Raw genomic sequence first — 17,539 nt, 5'->3', positions numbered from 1 at the left:
AAGAACTGTACAAAAAAGATCTTCACGACCAAGATAGTCACGATAATGTGATCACTGACCTAGAGCCAGACATCTTGGAATGTGAAGTCAAGTGGGCCTTAGAAAGCATCACTACGAACAAAGCTAGTGGAGGTGATGGAATTCCAGTTGAGCTATTTCAAGTCTTGAAAGATGATGCTGTGAAAGTGCTGCACTCAATATGCCAGCAGATTTGGAAAACTCAGCAGTGGCCACAGGACTGGAAAAGGTCAGTCTTCATTCCAATCCCAAAGAAAGGCAATGCCAAAGAATGCTCAAACTACCGCACAATTGCACTCATCTCACACGCTAGTAAAGTCATGCTCAAAATTCTCCAAGCCAGGCTTCAGCAGTATGTAAACCGTGAACTCCCAGATGTTCAAGCAGGTTTTAGAAAAGGCAGAGGCACCAGAGATCAAATTGCCAACATCCGCTGGATCATGGAGAAAGCAAGAGAGTTTCAGAAAAACATCTATTTCTGCTTCATTGACTATGCCAAAGCCTTTGACTGTGTGGATCACAATAAACTGTGGAACATTCTGAAAGAGATGGGAATCCCAGACCACCTGACCTGCCTCTTGAGAAACCTGTATGCAGGTCAGGAAGCAACAGTTAGAACCAGTCATGGAACAACAGACTGGTTCCAAATAGGAAAAGGTGTACGTCAAGGTTGTATATTGTCACCTTGCTTATTTAACTTATATGCAGAGTACATCATGAGGAACGCTGGGCTGGAAGAAGCACAAGCTGGAATCAAGATTGCTGGGAGAAATATCAATAACCTCAGATATGCAGATGACACTACCCTTATGGCAGAAAGTGAAGAGGAACTCAAAAGCCTCTGATGAAAGTGAAAGAGGAGAGTGAAAAGGTTGGCTTGAAGCTCAACATTCAGAAAACAAAGATCATGGCATCTGGTCCCATCACTTCATGGGAAATAGATGGAAAAACAGTGGAAACAGTGTCAGACTTTGTTTTTTTGGGCTCCAAAATCACTGCAGATGCTGATTGCAGCCATGAAATTAAAAGACGCTTGCTCCTTGGAAGGAAAGTTATGACCAACCTTGATAGTATATTAAAAAGCAGAGACATTACTTTGCCAACCAAGGTCCGTCTAGTCAAGGCAATGGTTTTTCCCGTGGTCATGTATGGATGTGAGAGTTGGACTGTGAAGAAAGCTGATCGCCGAAGAATCGATGCTTTTGAACTGTGGTGTTGGAGAAGACTCTTGAGAGTCCCTTATACTGCAAGGAGATCCAACCAGTCCATTCTAAAGGAGATCAATCCTGGATGTTCATTGGAGGGACTGATGCTAAAGCTGAAACTCCAATACTTTGGCCACCTCATGAGACGAGCTGACTCACTGGAAAAGACTCTGATGCTGGGAAAGGTTGGGGGCGGGAGGAGAAGGGGACGACGGAGAATGAGATGGCTGGATGGCATCACCGACTCTGTGGACATGAGTTTGAGTGTACTCCGGGAGTTGGTGATGGACAGGGAGGCCTGGCGTGCTGTGATTCATGGGGTCGCGGAGAGTCGGACACGACTGAGCGACTGAACTGAACTGAACTGAACTGAATATTCCATCATATGTGTTTGTATACTTCAGTTCAGTCGCTCAGTCATGTCCAACTCTTTGCGACCCCATGTATCGCAGCACACCAGGCCTCCCTGTCCATCACCAAATCCCGGAGTTTACCCAAACTCATGTCCATCGAGTCAGTGATGCCATCCAGCCATCTCATTCTCTGTCGTCCCCTTCTGCTCCTGCCCCCAATCCCTCCCAGCATCAGGGTCTTTTCCAGTGAGTCAACTTGTCGCATGAGGTGGCCAAAGTATTGGAGTTTCACCTTCAGCATCAGTCCTTCCAGTGAACACCCAGGATTGATCTCCTTTAGGATGGACTGGTTGGATCTCCTTGCAGTCCAAGGGCCTCTCGAGAGTCTTCTCCAACACCACAGTTCAAAAGCATCAATTCGTCGGTGCTCAGCTTTCTTTATAGTCCAACTCTCACATCCATACATGACTACTGGAAAAAAAACCATAGCTTTGACTAGATGGACCTTTGTTGGAAAAGTAATGTCTTTGCTTTATAATATGCTATCTAGGTTGGTCATAGCTTTTCTTCCAAGGAGTAAGCGTCTTTTAATTTCATGGCTGCATTCATCATCTGCAGTGATTTTGGAGCCAAAAAAAAGTCTGTCACTGTTTCCATTGTTTCCCCATCTATTTCCCATGAAGTGATGGGACCAGATGCCAAGATCTTAGTTTTCTGAATGTTGAGTTTTAAGCCAACTTTTTCTCTCTCTCACTTTCATCAAGAGGCTATTTAGTTCTTCGCTTTCTACCATAAGGGTGGTATCATCTGCATATCTGAAATTATTGATATTTCTCCTGGCAATCTTGATTCCAGCTTGTGCTTCTTCATCCAGCCCAGTATTTTGCATGATGCTAATCACTGCAGATGCTGATTGCAGCCAGGAAATTAAAAGACGCTTACTCCTTGGAAGGAAAGTTATGACCAACCTAGATAGCATATTAAAAAGCAGAGACATTACTTTGCTAACCAAGGTCCGTCTAGTCAAGGCTATGGTTTTGCCCGTGGTCATGTATGGATGTGAGAGTTGGACTGTGAAGAAAGCTGATCGCCGACGAATTGATGCTTTTGAACTGTGGTGCTGGAGAAGACTCTTGAGAGTCCCTTGGACTGCAAGGAGATCCAACCAGTCCATTCTAAAGGAGATCAATCCTGGGTGTTCATTGGAAGGACTGATGCTAAAGCTGAAACTGCAATACTTTGGCCACCTCATGCGACGAGTTGACTCACTGGAAAAGAGTCTGATGCTAGGAGGGATTGGGGGTGGGAGGAGACGGGGACGACAGAGAATGAGATGGCTGGATGGCATCACCGACTCGATGGACATGAGTTTGAGTGAACTCCGGGAGTTGGTGATGGACAGGGAGGCTTGGCGTGCTGTGATTAATGGGGTCGCAAAGAGTCGGACACGACTGAGTGACCGAACTGAACTGAATGCTATAAAAAGTAGGAAATACAGAAAAAGATCTTGTAGCTTTCAGTTAGGCAAAGGTTTCTTAGGACACAAAAAGCATGAACCATAAAAAAAAATATGAAGTCCAAGATGGACTTCACCAAAATGGAAAACTTCTGCTCTTCCCCTCTCAAAAAAAAAAAAAAAAAAAAAATCTGAAAATAAAAAGGCAAGCCATAAACTGGGAGAAAATATTTGTAGAACACATACCTGTTAAAGGACTTACATACATATTCATTAAGTTCTTACAACTTAATGAAAAGACAATCCAGTTTAAAAATGAACAAAGGATTTGAACAGACACTTCACCAAAGTGACTTTACAAATAGCTAATAAGTACTTGAGAAGGTAAGAAGATATGGGCTTCCCTCATAGTTCAGTTGGTAAAGAATCTGCCTGCAATGCAAGAGACCCCAGTTCAATTTCTGGGTCAGGAAGATCTGCTGGAAAAGGGAAAGGCTACCCACTCCAGTATTCTTGGGCTTCCCTTGTGGCTCAGCTGGTAAAGAATCCGCCTTCAATGCCGGAGACCTGTGTTTGATCCCTGGGTTGGGAAGATCCCCTGGAAAAGAGAAAGGCTACCCACTTCAGTATTCTGGCCTAGAGAATTCCATGGACTGTATAGTCCATGGGGTCGCAAAGAGCTGGACACGAGACACGACTGAGTGACCTTACTTCACATGAGAAGGTAGCTGACATCAATAGTCACTAGGTAAACACAATATTACAAGGTTATATCTATACATATCCATCAGAACAGCTAAAATTAAAAAGACTGACAATATTGGAAAGGATTCAGAAAACTGGAACTCTCATATTGTTACGAATAAAAAATGGATCAGCCACTTTGGAAGAAAAGTTTGGCAGTTTTTATGAAATCAAACATACTTACCTATGACTCACCAAGTGCGCTCCTAGATATTTGCCTAAGAGAAATAAAAACTTCAGTTCAGTTCAGTCGCTCAGTCGTGCCCGACTCTTTGCGACCCCATGAATCACAGCACGCCAGGCCTCCCTGATGTCTATCACCAACTCCCGGAATTCACTCAAACTCATGTCCATCGAGTCGGTGATGCTGTCCAGCCATCTCATTCACTGTCGTCCCCTTCTCCTCCTGCCCCCAATCCCTCCCAGCTAGGTCCATACAAAGGTCCCTACTCAAAAGTTTATAGCTACTTATTCATAACAGCCAAATTGAAAACAAACCAAATGTCCATCAACTGGTAACTATTTAAACACATTGTAGTATGTCCATCATGAAATATTACTGAGAAGAGGAACAAACTGTTGATACATGCAATAAAATTTCAAAAGCATTATGATACATAAAGGAAGTCAGACCGAAATACTATATCATTCTACTTATGTGACACTCTAGAAAAAGCAAAGCAGAAAGCAGATCAGAGGTTACTGGAGGTCAGAGGTGGGTGTAGAATTGATTGCAAATAAGTACGAGGGAATTTGTGGGAGTAACAGGGGTGATGCTCTGTGAGGTTTACCATGATTGTGGTGGTGGTCACATGACTATAAACATTTGTCAAAACTCAACAAACCAAGCTTCTTAAAAAATTATTTAAAAAAAATTTTTTATTATTTATTTATGTTGGGCTACCCTGGGTCTTCACTGCTGTGTGCAGGCTTCCTCTGGTTGAGGAGAGCACGGGCTGCTCTCTAGTTGCAGTGAGCAGACGTCTCATTGTGGTGGCTTCTCTTGTTGAGGAGCACAGGCTCTAGAGACTGCAGGCAGCTGTGGCACATGGGCTTAGTTGCCCCACAGCAATATGGAATCTTCCCAGACCAGGGGTTGAACCCGTGTCCCCTACATTAGCAGGCAGATTCTTCACCATTAGGCCACCAGGGGTGTTCCTATATTTTAAAAAATTTTTGAATTTGATTGTACATAAATTATATCTCAAAACTGATTTTTTAAAGATTGCTTGCTATAAAAATTACATTTTCAAGACAAGTTTCTTAGTGTTCTTTCCAAACCTATTATTTACCAACCAGTGTCCTTATACATAGAACATTTGAAGCTTTCATGCCTCTGAGGTTTGTCTTTCTTTGAGTTATCACTAATTTTTTACTTAAAATTAGAATTTTTTCCCCATAGATTTTACATACTTTTTACATGCTTTCTTTTTCTAGTTTGAAAGTTGTGTTAGAAATAATAGTACAAACAAGGGTTTAAACTGGGCACATTTTCAACAGAAACACTTTGATTGTTCGGCAGGCACAGGTCCCCCAGAATTAAAAATGTCACTCAATATGTGTCAATAAATGCCCTCCCCAGTCTTCCATCATCATTGCTCCACTCATCAACAGCAGTAGCAAAAGTAATGGGAATAACGTAGCTTCTAAATCATGTTGTTAACAAGGGTTCAAAGAATGGAGATCTGGTGAAGGCAAAAAAAAGAAAAAGCTTTTATTTGGGGTTTGTTAGGATTGCAGCCTGGGAAGCACAAATCTAAGAAAGCACTTGAAATGTGTTCTTCTGGACTATAAAATGGAGGAAGCTTATACAGGCAAAAACTGCACGGTCACAGTTAGTTACATAAATTGTCAAGAATTAGGATTGGATCTGGCAAGAAGTAAGGGTGCTTGTTAAGCAAGGATTAGTTGGGGTTCAAGATGATTACATAGTTGCTAAGTAGAGCTGGGGGGTTTTAAGACCACACGGTTGCATCTAGGGGCTGCTAGTAGATATTGGTTTGAAAATGGCTGATGGTATCTGAGTTATATACAGTTCAGAAGGTTCAAGTTCTCAGTGATACAGGAACATGTCTAAAACCACATCCACAATGGCCACCCAGCGCCATTTTGGATGCCTGAACCATAGTTACTCCCATTTTAATTTTTAAACTACCTTAAATATGTCATCAGTGTCATAGAGTATCTTCGCCTTGGAAAGAACTCATAAAATCTAAAAATGTTTCAAAATACATGGCAGGTGTAAATATTCAGGTTATTGTGTTTCTTTCCATCTAAAATTCATGAACTATGCCAGACTTCAGGCTCTACTACATAGCTACAGTCATCAAGACAGTATGGTGCTGGCACAAAGACAGAAATATAGATCAATGGAACAAAATAGAAAGCCCAGAGATAAATCCATGCACCTATGGACACCTTATCTTTGACAAAGGAGGCAAGAATATTCAATGGAGAAAAGACAATCTCTTTAACAAGTGGTGCTGGGAAAACTGGTCAACCACTTGTAAAAAAAATGAAACCAGAACACTTTCTAACACCATATAGAAAAATAAACTCAAAATGGATTAAAGATCTAAATTTTAAGACCAGAAACTATAAAACTCCTAGAGGAGAACATAGGCAAAACACTCTCTGACATAAATCACAGCAGGATCCTCCATGACCCACCTCCCAGAATAGCGGAAATAAAAGCAAAAATAAACAAATGGGACCTAATTAAAATTTAAACCTGCACAACAAAGGAAACTATAAGCAAGGTGAAAAGACAGCCTTCAGAATGGGAGAAAATAATAGCAAATGAAGCAACTGACAATTAATGTCAAAAATATACAAGCAACTCCTGCAGCTCAATTCAAGAAAAATAAACGACCCAATTAAAAAATGGGCCAAAGAACTAAACAGACATTTCTCCAAAGGAGACATACAGATGACTAACAAACACATGAAAAGATGCTCAACATCACTCATCAGAGAAATGCAAATCAAAACCACAATGAGGTACCATTTCACGCCAGTCAGAATGGCTGCTATCCAAAAGTCTACAAGCAATAAATGCTGGAGAGGGTGTGGAGAAAAGGGATCCCTCTTACACTGTTGGTGGGAATGCAAACTAGTACAGCCACTATGGAGAACAGTGTGGAGATTCCTTAAAAAACTGGAAATAGAACTGCAAACGCGAGAGACGCCCAGCTCCGGCGCAACGGACCACGCATAGCAGCGCGGCCGAGAGGGGCTACCCCATGCCCGAGGCCAGGGCCGGTGGCCGAGAGGAGCTACCCCACGTCCAATAGGCGTTGGCTGGGCGGGCGCAGGAGGGCCGAGAGGAGCTACTCCACATTGAAGGTCAGGAGGGGCGGCCTTGAGGAGATACCCCTCGTCCAAGGTAAGGTGCAGTGGCTGAGCTTTGCTGGAGCAACTGTGAAGAGATATCCCACAACCAAGGGAAGAGAAACCCAAATAAGACGGTAGGTATTGCGAGGGGGCATCAGAGGGCAGACACACTGAAATCATAATCACAGAAAACTAGTCGATCTGATCACATGGACCACAGCCGAATGTGGTCCACTGGAGAAGTTAATGGCAAACCACTTCAGTATACTTGCCTTGAGAACCCCATGAACAGTATCAAAGGGCAAAATGATAGGATACTGAATGAGGAATTCCCCAGGTCGGTAGGTGCCCAGTATGCTACTGGAGATCAGTGGAGAAATAACCCCAGAAGGAATGAAAGGATGGAACCAAAGCAATACCAATACCCAGTTGTGGATGTGACTGGTAATAGAAGCAAGGTCCGATGCTGTAAAGAACAATATTGAATAGGAACCTGGAATGTTAGATCCATGAATCAAGGCAAATTGGAAGTGGTCAAACAGGAGATGGCAAGAGTGAACGTCGACATTCTAGGAATCAGTGAACTAAAATGGACTGGAATGGGTGAATTTAACTCAGATGACCATTATATCTACTACTGTGGGCAGGAATCCCTTAGAAGAAATGGAGTAGCCATCATGGTCATCAAAAGAGTCCGAAATGCAGTACTTGGATGCAATCTTAAAAACGACAGAATGATTTCTGTTTGTTTCCAAGGCAAACCATTCAATATTACAGTAATCCAAGCCTACGCCCCAACCAGTAACGCTGAAGAACTGCCATACGACCCAGCAATCCCACTGCTGGGCATACACACCGAGGAAACCAGAATTGAAAGAGACACGTGTACCCCAGTGTTCATCACATCACTGCTTATGATAGCCAGCACATGGAAGCAACCTAGATGTCCATCAGCAGATGAATGGATAAGACAGCTGTGGTACATTTACACAATGGAGTATTACTCAGCCATTAAAAAGAATACATTTGAATCAGTTCTAATGAGGTGGATGAAACTGGAGCCTATTATACAGAGTGAAGTAAGCCAGAAAGAAAAACACCAATATAGTATACTAATGCATATATATACAATTTAGAAAGATGATAATGATAACCCTGTATGTGAGACAGCAAAAGAGACACAGATGTATAGAACAGTCTTTTGGACTCTATGGGAGAGGGCGAGGGTGGGATGATTTGGGAGAATGGCGTTGAAACGTATATTATCACATGTGAAACGAATCGCCAGTCCAGGTTCGATGCATGACACAGGATGCTTGTGCACTGGGATGACCCAGAGGGATGATATGGGGCGGGAGGTGGGAGGGGGATTCAGGATGGGGAACATGTGTACACCCAGGGCGGATTCATGTCAATGTATGGCAAAACCAATACAATATTGTAAAGTAATTAGCCTCCAATTAAAATTTTAAAAAATAATAAAAAATAAAATAAAATTCACGAACTAAGAACGCATGCACTAAGTGATAGATGTAGTTCAATTACAGAAATGTTTTGTAATTGAGTCATTACTCTGCCCAAGGTAGTATCAATTTGCCAAATGCAAAAAAATCTCCTCTAAAGCACTAAGTGCCAAATCCATATTAGAGGTGATCTAGTTTCAGCAAAATAACATCAGCCATCGTAATAAATCATTACTGGCAATTTTATTAGTTGTGATTTGGTTTGTGTTCAATATGTAGGTTTGTTTTGATTTTGTAGTTACATAAGAGTTGTAAGAATCTCATACCTAATATTGGATTTGGACAAACAATTTTGGTATAATAATTAAATAGTAATCAATCATAGAAGTCTAAAAAGTTTTTTCTTTTGAAAGTGGACGGTACTCAAACTTGAATGCATTGGCTTGTACACAGAGTCCTGAAAATCCTCTTGAATGGTCTTTGGCATCTCTGCTGCTGCTGCTAAGTCACTTCAGTCGTGTCCGACTCTGTGTGACCCCATAGACGGAAGCCCACCAGGCTCCCCCGTCCCTGGGATTCTCCAGGCAAGAACACTGGAGTGGGTTACCATTTCCTTCTCCAATGTGTGAAAGTGAAAAGTGAAACTGAAGTTGCTCAGTCGTGTCCGACCCTTAGCGACCCCACGGACTGCAGCCTACCAGGCTCCTCCATCCACGGGATTTTCTAGGCAAGAGTACTGGAGTGGCTTGCCATTGCCTTCTCAGTTGGCATCTCTAGGTAAAACTAAATCAGTGAGATTGCTGGGGAAGGTGGGGAAATAGCAAAGTTAGAACCCATAGTGTATTCTGAAGGAGCACTTTTCAGTATAAATTCTAAGGTAGCCAAGATAAAGAACTAGTCACATTTTCAGTAGGAGGTTTTGGAGTCAAGAAGGAAGCCCAGGTTTCCGGTTTCAGTGACTGGGTGGATCCTAATGCCATAAATCTAGGTAAGGAGCATAGGAGGGTGAACAAGTTTGACTGCTTAGACATGATCTGCCCTGACTTGCCCTGACTAACACTTCTGGTGTCGTTACCATCAGTTCTCCAAAATGACACACAGCCGCTGTTATTTGTCACTACTGTTTGGTTGCACAAGACAGAATCCCACTGGAGAGGCAGTGGGTGGTTTGGGGCCTGTTACCAGAATAAGCCAGAGAGAGGACTGAGCAGACACTTCTGTTTCTCTTTGTTTCCCTTACTCCTAGACTTGCTCCCTTTTGAATAATGTATTCTAATTTTCTGATTGACGTTACTGATTTTCACGAGGCATTACTTTTTTGGTTCTAAGAATTTTCAATATTTTCCCTTCCTGCATTGCTCTGCAGAGATTTAGCTCCCCCTAGAGACACAATCCTGTGGCTGCAGTCCACGGGGTCGCAAGGAGTCAGACACTTTCTCCTTTCTGGGTCAACCTAATTGGAGCAAATCAAACTGTTTTCCCTATTTCTTTCATACCTAATCATTTAAGATCATCAAGAATTCGAGTTCCAGAATCTGCCCTTGTCTTCTTTTACAATATCTGTTTATTTCTGGACAGCTTTCATAAAGGAGAACACTTTTGGCAGGTTGATCAGGGAAATTGCACAGGCTGACAGCAACAGCAAACTTTAAGAAGACGGCAATGAAAGTCTCAGGAATGTGCATGCCATTGGCTTCTGCATGGGATTATATGCAAAATAGTAAAGCTCTGATTCACCTTATTTGTAAAGCTTGAAACAAATGGAAATAGCTATTTGACGTTTCGCTTGAAGACACTTCCAACTCTGGTTTCTGTTTCCCAGGGCCTGATGTTACAATCCTCATGGTGTCTATGATGTTTATACTACCACCAAAGGTCAAGCAAGAGGTAAACAGACATTTTAGTAGATTTACTGATATTTTGTCTCTTCTTTGTTACCCACAGTACTTTTATAATAATCATATGTTTGGAGAAAAAAACAAAAAGAGGGGAGGGAGACAGGAAGGTAGAATGGAAGGAAGGCAGGCTGGCTCTTTCTTTGTAGGATGACATTTCCTTCAAAGCTTCTGTCTTTTGAGACCAAGCTATCACCATAATTTTGTTTGCAAATCAGATTCACCAATGAACATTTAAAAATATTTAGATGCCTGTGCCCTCTCTCTCAAATACCTGATTCAGTACCAATTTCTATTTCATTAGTTCCTTTATTATTCCCTTCATTCTACTATCTTTAGGTTTGATTTGCTCTTTTTCAGATGTCTTGAGATGGATACTTAGAGCTCACTCATTTTCCTTCTAACTGTGGTATTAGCTGCATCCTTCCAGCTACATGTGACTCACTTTCATTATTGTTCCAATCAGTTCAGTCCCTCAGTCATGTCCGACTCTTTGCAGACCCATGAACCGCAGCATGCCAGGCCTCCCTGTCCATCACCAACTCCCGGAGTTTAACAAACCCATGTCCATCGAGTCGGTAATGCCATCCAACCATCTCATCCTCTGTCGTCCCCTTCTCTTCCTGCCCTCAATCTTTCCCAGCATCACGGTCTTTTCAAATGAGTCAGCTCTTAGCATCAGGTGGCCAAAGTATTGGAGTTTCAGCTTCAACATCAGTCCTTCAAATGAACAGCCAGGATCTCTTTTAAGATGGACTGGTTGGATCTCCTTGCAATCCAAGGGACTCTCAAGAGTCTTCTCCAACACCACAGTTCAAAAGCATCAATTCTTCAGTGCCCAGCTTTCTTTATAGTCCAACTCTCACATCCATGCATGACCACTGGAAAAACCATAGCCTTGACTGGATGGACCTTTGTTGGCAAAGTAATGTCTCTGCTTTTTAATATGCTGCCTAGGTTGGTCATAACTTTCTTTCCAAGGAGTAAGCGTCTTTTAATATCATGGCTGCAATCAACATCTGCAGCAATCTTGGAGCCCAGAAAAATAAAGTCAGCCACTGTTTCCACTGTTTCCCCATCTATTTCCCATGAAGTGATGGGACTGGATGCCATGATCTTACTTTTCTGAATGTTGAGCTTTAAGCCAACTTTTTTCACTCTCCTCTTTCACTTTCATCAAGAGGCTCTTTAGTTCTTCTGCACTTTCTGCAATAAGGGTGGTATCATCTGCATATCTGAGGTTATTGATATTTCTCCAAGAAATCTTTATTCCAGCTTGTGCTTCTTCCAGCCCAACGATCCTCATGATGTACTCTGATATAAGTTAAATAATCAGGGTGACAATGTACAGCCTTGACGTACTCCTTTTCCTATTTGGAACCAGTCTGTTGTTCCATGTCTAGTTTAACTGTTGCTTCCTGACCTGCATACAGGTTTCTCAAGAGGCAGGTCAGGTGGTCTGGTATTTCCATCTCTTCCAGAATTTTCCACAGTTTATTGTGATCCACAGAGTCAAAGGCTTTGGCATAGTCAGTAAAGCAGAAATAGATGTTTTTCTGGAACTCTCTTGCTTTTTCGATGATCCAGCGGATGTTGGCAATTTGATCTCTGGTTCCTCTGCCTTTTCTGAAGCCTGGCTTGGGAAATTTTGAGCATGACTTTACTAGCGTGTGAGATGAATGCAATTGTATGGTTGTTTGAGCATTCTTTGGCATTGCCTTTCTTTGGGATTGGAATGAAAACTGACCTTTTCCAGTCCTGTGGCCACTGCTGAGTTTTCCAAATTTGCTGTCATATTGAGTGCAGCACTTTCACAGCATCATCTTTCAGGATTTGAAATAGCTCAACTGGAATTCCATCACCTCCACTAGCTTTGTTCGTAGTGATGCTTCCTAAGGCCCACTTGACTCACATTTCAGGGTGTCTGACTCTAGGTGAGTGACCACACCATCGTGATTATCTGGGTCAAGGAGATCTTTTTTGTACAGATCTTCTGTGTATTCTTGCCACCTCTTCTTAATATCTTCTGCTTCTATTAGGTCCATACCATTTCTGTCCTTTATTGTGCCTACCTTTGCATGAAATGTTCCTTTGGTACCTCTAATTTTCTTGAAGATATCTCTTGTCTTTCCCATTCTATTGTTTTCCTCTATTTCTTTGCACTGATCACTGAGGAAGGCTTTCTTATCTCTCCTTGCTATTCTTTGGAACTCTGCATTCAAATGGGTATACCTTTCCTTTTCTCCTTTGCTTTTCGTTTCCCTGCTTTTCACAGCTATTTGTAAGGCCTCCTCAGACAGTCATTTTGCCTTTTTGCATTTCTTTTTCTTCGGCATAGTCTTGATTCCTGTCTCCTGTACAATGTCACGTGCCTCCATCCATAGTTCATCAGGCATGCTATCAGATCTAGTCCCTTAAATCTATTTCTCACTTCCACTGTATAATCATAAGGGATTTGATTTAGGTCATACCTGAATGGTCTAGTGGTTTTCTTCACTTTCTTCAATTTAAGTCTGAATTTGGCAATAAGGAGTTCATGATCTGAGCCACAGTCAGCTCCTGGTCTTGTTTTTGCTGACTGTATAGAGCTTCTCCATCTTTGGCTGCAAAGAATGTAATCAATCTGATTTCGGTGTTGACCATCTGATGATGTCCATGTGTAGAGTCTTCTCTTGTGTTGTTGGAAGAGGGTGTTTGCTACGACCAGTGCGTTCTCTTGGCACAACTCTATTAGCCTTTGCCCTGCTTCATTTCATACTCCAAGGCCCAATTTGCCTGTTACCCCTGGTGTTTCTTGACTTCCCACTTTTGCATTCCAGTCCCCTATAATGAAAAGGACATTTTTGGGGGGTGTTAGTTCTAGAAGGTCTTGTAGGTCTTCATAGAACTGTTCAGCTTCTTCAGTGTTACTGGTCGGAGCATAGGCTTGGATTACCGTGATACTGAATGATTTGCCTTGGAAACGAACAGAGATCATTCTGTCATTTTTGAGATTGCATCCAAGTACTGCACAACATTTTAAATTTCATTGTGATTTCTTCTTTGTGATATGGATTATATAGAAACATAGTAAATACTAACACATTTTCCCCTGATGTTGGGAACAAGAGAAGAGAAGAATATGTCCATCCTTCATTTCTATTTGACATCCTCCAGAAGGTCCTAAATAGTATGAGGCAAAAAAAAAGAAAAAGGCTTAAGAAATAGAAAGTAAGAAGTAAAACTGTCATTCACAGACAATATGGTTGTGCATGCAGAAAATCAGAAGAATCTACAGATGAATTACTAAAAAATAAACTTAGGGTGCTGAATAAAAGGATAAATTTATAAAAATTGCCAATATTACTATATAACAGCAGCAATAGGGAAAAATTTTTAAATGTCATTTACAATAGCATTAAAAAACATCAAATACTTAGTATTATGTCTAAAGAAATACATGCAACAGGTCTACAGAGAAAAGTGCAAGACGTGATTGAGAAAAACTGAAGAACATTTAAAAGTTTTTCTCATATTTATGAATTAGATGACTAAATAGTATAAGGATATCAATGTAACCCTAATCAACATCCCAGTTAGTATTATTATAAGAATTAGCTTGTTGTAAATTTTATATGAAAATGCAAATGGTTAAGAACAGCTCAGATATTCTTGAAGAACAGATGTAGAAGACTTACTATATGATATTAAGGGTTATTATATAAAGCTACAATAACTAAGTCTGAGGTATGGGCACAAGAGTAGATACACAGATAAATGGGACAGAACAGAGGACAGAAATAGATGCTCATAAATATGGAAACCTGATTAATGACAAAGGTGCACTGCAGAGTAGTGAGAACTGGACAGTCTTGGTAGTAAACGGAATTGGGTCAACTGCATATCCATATGAAGAAAAAATGAATCTTGATCTCTTCTTCAGACTCATCAAAAACCTATTTCTAGATGTGTTGCAAATCTACATGTGATAGATAATGTAAAAAGCTTCTAAAGAGAAAAAGAACATTTTCATAACCTTAGGAAAAGGAAACATTTCATATGTAAGATGAAATTAAAACACTGATAAATTGGACCACATTAAAATTAAGAACATCTGTTTATCAAAACATCATTAAGAGGGCAAAAAGGCAAGCCACAGAGTGGAATAAGATATGTGCAATGTGTATAACTGACAAAGGACTCTGAGTAAATAATTAACTGATCAATCAATAAGAGAAAAAAGCAAATCCAATAGTAAAATGGGCAAAAGATGTGAATGGAATAGTAGATATCCAAAAGAGCAATAATTATATGAAAAGGTGATCAGTTTCATGGAAACTAGAAAATACAAACTAAAACACACCCACCAGAATGGCTAGCATCTTAAAAACTGACAGTGTGAGGTGCTGATGATGTATGGAACAACTGACACTCTCATACTGCACATGAGAATAAAAATTGGTACAACCATTTTGCAAAGCTAACTGGCAATCTGTGTAAACTTGACTATCAGCACAGCTTGTGACTCAGCAATTCCATCTTTAGATATATACCCAACAGGAATTCTATACTGAAAGCTATGTACAAGAACGTTCATAGCAGCATTATCTATAATAGCCCACAAATGTGAACAACTCAAATGTCTAACAACAATAGAATATATAAGTAGATGGTGATATATTCATACAATGGAATACCACACAAAAGTAAAACTAACTACTTCACTCAACAACAAGGATAAACCTTCCAAACATAATGGTAAGCAGAAGGAACCAGTCAAAAAATAATACATACACGGAGAAGGCAATGGCAAGCCACTCCAGTACTCTTGCCTGGAAAATCCCATGGACGGAGGAGCCTGGTAGGCTGCAACCCATGGGGTCGCTATGAGTCAGACATGACTGAGCGACTTCACTTTCACTTTTCACTTTCACACATTGGAGAAGGAAATGGCAACCCACTCCAGTGTTCTTGCCTGGAGAATCCCAGGGATGGGGGAGCCTGGTGGGCTGCTGTCTGTGGGGTCACACAGAGTCGGACACAACTGAAGTGACTTAGCAGCAGCAGCAGCAGTGACTATATAACATCCAGCTGAAGACTAGCAGGGGGGTACTCTTTCTGCCCCCTTCTGATGTCTATGTCAGAAGCTTTCTCTATCTCCTTTATACTTTAATAAAACTTTATTACACACACACACACACAAATAATAATACATACGTCTGGCCATGACAGAGTAACTGGTACCAGACTAAACCTCCTGCAATAAGAAATTAGATGACTGTACAATATATATGAAATAATATATATGTCTTCAATCATTGGACCATAGGCAGCCCAGGAGAGTGATTTCTGAAAGAAAGGAAAAGTGAAGTGAGCACTACAATTTTCCTAGCTTTCTGCCTAGTGGCATTTACCAAATATCAGCATAAGAAGGGGGATTCCAAGTAAAGCATGGCAGACTTGCTGAGCTGAGGAGAGAAGAGTCAGAGCTTGTAGAGAGTGAGGCAACTAAAATTTCTGGAACCAGACTACAAGAGAGATGGGAACATATATATGCAAAGAAGGAAATCCAGAAATCTGTGTAGGAGTTCCAGTGTGTCTTTTGCCAAATATGAAGCCAAGGAAAGAAACCTTAGGGGAGAATCTTTCCTTGTCTCTTGCTTCCTTCCTACCAATCTTTGGTGTTCCTTGGCTTTAGCTGTAGGACTACAGTCTCCTTTGTCCTCACAGTGGCAACCTGCCATTGTGTGTGTCTGTCTTTTCTCTTCTTATAAAGACACTTGCTATGGTCTGAAAGTGTTCCCCCCAAATTCATATGTCAAAACCTAACTCCAGAGGAGATGTGGAGACTTTGGAATGTGCTTAGGTCATGATGGTGGAGGCCCCATGAATGGGATTAGTAAGTTCTACAGTAGGAGCTTTATAAAAGAGGCTCCCGAGAGATCCCCAACCCCTTCTACCACTTGAGGACATAGTAAGAAGAGGCCAGCCAGCAAATAAGAAGTGTGTCCTCACAAGAAGGCAGCCATGCTGGTACCTTGATCTTAGAGCTCCCTGCCTCCAGAACTGTGAGAAATAGTGTCTGTTGTGAATAAGCTATTCAGTCCGTGGTGTTTTGTTATAGCAGCCTGTAGACTAAGACAACACCAGTCTTCAGTTCAGTTCAGTTCGGTCGCTCAGTCGTGTCCGACTCTCCGCGACCCCATGAATCACAGCACGCCAGGCCTCCCTGTCCATCACCAACTCCCGGAGTTCACTCAAACTCATGTCCATCGAGTCGGTGATGCCATCCAGCCATCTCATTCTCGGTCGTCCCCTTCTTCTCCCACCCCCAACCTTTCCCAGCATCAGAGTCTTTTCCAGTGAGTCAACTCATCGCATGAGGTGGCCAAAGTATTGCAGTTTCAGCTTTAGCATCAGTCCTTCCAATGAACACCCAGGATCGATCTCCTTTAGAATGGACTGGTTGGATCTCCTTGCAGTACAAGGGACTCTCAAGAGTCTTCTCCAACACCACAGTTCAAAAGCATCAATTCTTCGGCACTCAGCTTTCTTCACAGTCCAACTCTCACATCCATACATGACCACGGGAAAAACCAGAGCCTTGACCAGACGGACCTTGGTTGGCAAAGTAATGTCTCTGCTTTTTAATATATTATCAAGGTTGGTCATAACTTTCCTTCCAAGGAGTAAGCGTCTTTTAATTTCATGGCTGCAATCAGCATCTGCAGTGATTTTGGAGCCCCAAAAAATAAAGTCTGACACTGTTTCCACTGTTTTTCCATCTATTTCCCATGAAGTGATGGGACCAGATGCCATGATCTTTGTTTTCTGAATGTTGAGCTTCAAGCCAACCTTTTCACTCTCCTCTTTCACTTTCATCAAGAGACTTTGGGTTCCTCTTCACTTTCTGCCATAAGGGTGGTGTCATCTTCATGTCTGAGGTTATTGATATTTCTCCCAACAATCTTGATTCCAGCTCGTGCTTCTTCCAGCCCAGCGTTCCTCATCATGTACTCTGCATAAAAGTTAAATAAGCAAGGTGACAATATACAGCCTTGACGTACTCCTTTTCCTATTTGGAACCAGTCTG

The 17,539-nt window shown here is 41.5% G+C and overlaps 1 protein-coding gene and 1 long non-coding RNA gene across 2 annotated transcripts in view; one reads left to right on the top strand and one right to left on the bottom strand.

The window, feature by feature from the left end:
• The window catches only part of WDR53 (WD repeat domain 53), a 57,256-nt gene that overhangs the window by 18,121 nt on the left and 21,596 nt on the right, over nucleotides 1-17,539 (top strand). The gene's annotated exons all lie outside the window — the stretch shown is intronic.
• Nucleotides 9,359-17,539, bottom strand: part of LOC129542157 (uncharacterized) — a 29,896-nt gene continuing 21,715 nt past the window's right edge. Inside the window, exon 3 of the long non-coding RNA XR_008683011.2 lies at nucleotides 9,359-13,629. This is a non-coding gene — a long non-coding RNA (uncharacterized LOC129542157). The remainder of the gene's footprint in view (nucleotides 13,630-17,539) is intronic.

The sequence above is a fragment of the Moschus berezovskii genome, chromosome 1 (genome assembly GCF_049115385.1).
Source record: "Moschus berezovskii isolate FMDL1 chromosome 1, NW_MosBer_1.0, whole genome shotgun sequence".
Classification (NCBI taxonomy): Eukaryota; Metazoa; Chordata; class Mammalia; order Artiodactyla; family Moschidae; genus Moschus; species Moschus berezovskii.
The sequence above is the reverse complement of the archived record's forward strand: the minus strand, read 5'-3'. Positions and strand labels throughout refer to the sequence as shown.